The following is a 3,479-nucleotide window of genomic DNA, read 5'->3' as shown; positions in this document are numbered from 1 at the left end:
AAATCCCTCTAAAATTCCTCCAAAATTCGAGCTCAAAGTGGTGAAAATGGTGAAAAATCTCGAAGTCCCATATTTATATGCTTTGCCCAGGCCTTTCGCACCTGCGGCCTCTCATCCGCACCTGCGGAACCGCTTTTGCAGTTATACCTCCGCTCCTGCAGAAACCACTTAAGCCACTGGGCTCGCACCTGCCCTCTAGGGCTCGCACCTGCGGAGGCGCTTCTGCGGCCCTTCGTCCGCTTCTGCGAAAATGCCCAAGCCTTCAAACTTCGTATCTGCGGAGCTATTCATGCATCTACGGGCTCGCAGATATGCATCCTCCTACGCACCTGTGTCCCCTGCCCTTCCTGGCCTTGCCCGCTTCTGCGGCCTCCCTCTTCGCTTCTGCGGGCTCGCACGTGCGATGAAACTTCCGCAGGTGCGATTACACCAGCTGAGTCCAAACTTCAGCAGTCTTCCAACTTCAAATCTTGGTCCGTTAACCACCCCAAGTCAACCTGAAGCCCCCGGGACCTCAACCAAACATACCAACAAGTCTTATAACCCAATACGAACTTAGTCGAATCCTCAAATCACCTCAAACAACCTCAAAACACGAATTATACACGGATTCAAGCCTAATGAACTTTGAAATTTCCAAATTCTACAAATGATGCCGAAACCTATGAAATCACGTTCGATTGACCTCAAATTTTTCACACAAGTCATAAATGATACCATGAACCTACTCCAACTTCCGGAAATTCAATCCGAACCCGATATCAAAAAGTCTACTCCCGGTCAAACTTTCTAAAATTCCAACCATGTAAGACATATCACGGACCTTCTTGTCGGCATAGCTCTTCTGTCTAGACTGCGCCGTGCGAAGCCGCTCCTGAATCAATTTAACCTTGTCCAATGCATCCTGAACTAAGTTTGTACCCAATAGCCTAGCCTCACCGGGCTCAAACCAACCCACTGGAGATCTACACCGCCTCCCATACAAAGCCTCAAACGGGGCCATCTGGATGCTCGACTGATAACTGTTGTTTTTAGCAAACTCCGCCAGTGGCAGAAACTGGTCCCATGAACCCCCAAAATCAATGACACACGCACGTAGCATATCCTACAATATCTGAATAGTGCGCTCGGACTGCCCGTCCGTCTAAGGGTGAAATGTTGTACTCGGCTCCACTTGAGTGTCCAACTCTCGCTGCATAGCTCTCCAAAACTGTGATGTAAACTGTGTGCCTCTATCTGAAATGATAGAAACCGACACACCGTGAAGGCAGACAATCTCTCGGATATAAATCTCAGCCAGCCTCTTTGAAGAATAAGTGGTGCCCACTGGAATAAGGTGCGCGGACTTGGTCGACCGATCCACAATCACCCAAATAACATCAAACTTCCTCGAAGTACGTGGGAGCCCAACTACGAAATCCATGGTGATCCGCTCCCACTTCCACTCTGGAATCTCTATCCTATGAAGCAAGCCACCCGGTCTCTGATGCTCATACTTTACCTGCTAACAGTTAAGGCATCGAGCTACAAACCCCACTATGTCCTTCTCCATCCTCCTCCACTAATAATGCTGCCTCAAGTCCTGATACATTTTCGTGACACCCGGATGAATGGAATACCGCAAACTGTGGGCCTCCTCAAGAATCAACTCACGTAGCCCATCCACATTGGGCACAGAAATCCGACCCTGCATCCTCAATACCCCATCATCCCCAATAGTCACATCTCTAGCATCACCATGCTGAATCCTGTCCTTGAGGACAAGCAAATGAGGATCATCATACTAGCGCTCTCTGATGCGACCAAAAATGGAATACCAAGAAACCACATAAGCGAGAACCCGACTGGGATCTGAAATCTCCAATCTCATGAAACAGTTGGCCAAAGCCTGAACATCAACCACAAGAGGTCTCTCTCCAATGGGAAGAAAAGCAAGACTACCCATACTCACTGCCTTCCTACTCAAGACATCGGCCACCACATTGGCCTTCCCTGGATGATACAGAATAGTGATGTCATAGTCCTTTAGCATCTCCAACCATCTCTGCTGCCTCAGATTGAGATCCTTCTATTTGAACAAGTGTTGGAGGCTCTGATGATCCATAAACACCTCACAAGACACACCGTAGAGGTAATGCCTCCAAATCTTCAATGCATGAACGATGGAAGCTAGTTCCAAATCATGAACAGGGTAGTTCTTCTCATGAGGCTTCAACTGGCACGAAGTATAAGCAATCGCTCTACCCTCCTGCATCAACACACACCCAATGTTGATCCGAGAAGCATCACAATACACTGTATAAGAGCCCTAAACTGACGGCAAAACTAGAACTGGAGTTGTGATCATGGAAATCTTGAGCTTCTGAAAGCTCTCCTCACACTCATCCGCCCACCGTGAAGGAGCAACCTTTTGGGTCAATTTGGTCAAGGGCGATGCAATAGACGAGAAACCATCCATGAAGCGATGATAATAACTGGCCAAGCCAAGAAAACTCCTAATCTCCGTAGCTGAGGACTGTCTGGGCCAACTCTGAACCGCCTCTATCTTCTTCGGATCCACCTGAATACCCTCACTGGACACCGCGTGCCCCAAGAATTCCACTGAGCTAAGCCAAAACTCGCACTTGGAGAACTTGGCATAAAGCTTCTCCTCCCTCAACCACTGCAACATAACCCTCAAATGATGGGCGTGCTCCTTCTGACTATGAGAGTACACCAGGATATCGTCAATGAACACAATAACAAACGAGTCGAGATAAGTATGAAATACACTGTTCATCAAATGCATGAATGGTGTTGGGGCATTGGTTAGCCCAAAGGACATCACAAGGAACTCATAATGAGCATAACGGGTCCTGAAAGCTGTCTTAAGAATATCTGAGTCCTGAATCTTCAACTGGTGATACCTAGACCTCAAATCAATCTTAGAGAATACCCTCGCTCCTTGAAGCTGGTCGAATAGGTCATCAATGCACGACAAAGGATACTTGTTCTTGATTGTGACCTTGTTCAACTGCCTATAATTAATGCACATTCTCATAGTACCATCCTTATTCTTCACAAATAGAACATGTGCACTCCAAAGTGACACACTAGGTCTAATAAACCCCTTATCAAGGAGTTCCTGAAGATGCTCCTTCAATTCCTTCAACTCCGCCGGTGCCATACGATACGGTGAAATAGAAATGGGCTGAGTGCCCAGCACCAAATCAATAACGAAGTCAATATCCCTATCAGGCGGCATGCACAGCAGGTCTGCAGGAAACACATCCGAAAAATCTTGCACCACCGAAACAGAATCAATAGCAGGGGTCTCTACACTAACATCCCTCACAAAGGCCAGATAAGATAAAAAACCCTTCTCAACCATCCGCTGAGCCTTCAAGTATGAAATCATTCTACTGGGAACATAGTCTATAGAGCCACTCCACTCAACCCTCGGCAACCCCAGCATCGCCAAGGTTACGGTCTTAGCGCAC

The sequence above is a fragment of the Nicotiana tabacum genome, chromosome 21 (assembly GCF_000715075.1).
Source record: "Nicotiana tabacum cultivar K326 chromosome 21, ASM71507v2, whole genome shotgun sequence".
Lineage (NCBI taxonomy): Eukaryota > Viridiplantae > Streptophyta > Magnoliopsida > Solanales > Solanaceae > Nicotiana > Nicotiana tabacum.
The sequence above is the reverse complement of the archived record's forward strand: the minus strand, read 5'-3'. Positions refer to the sequence as shown.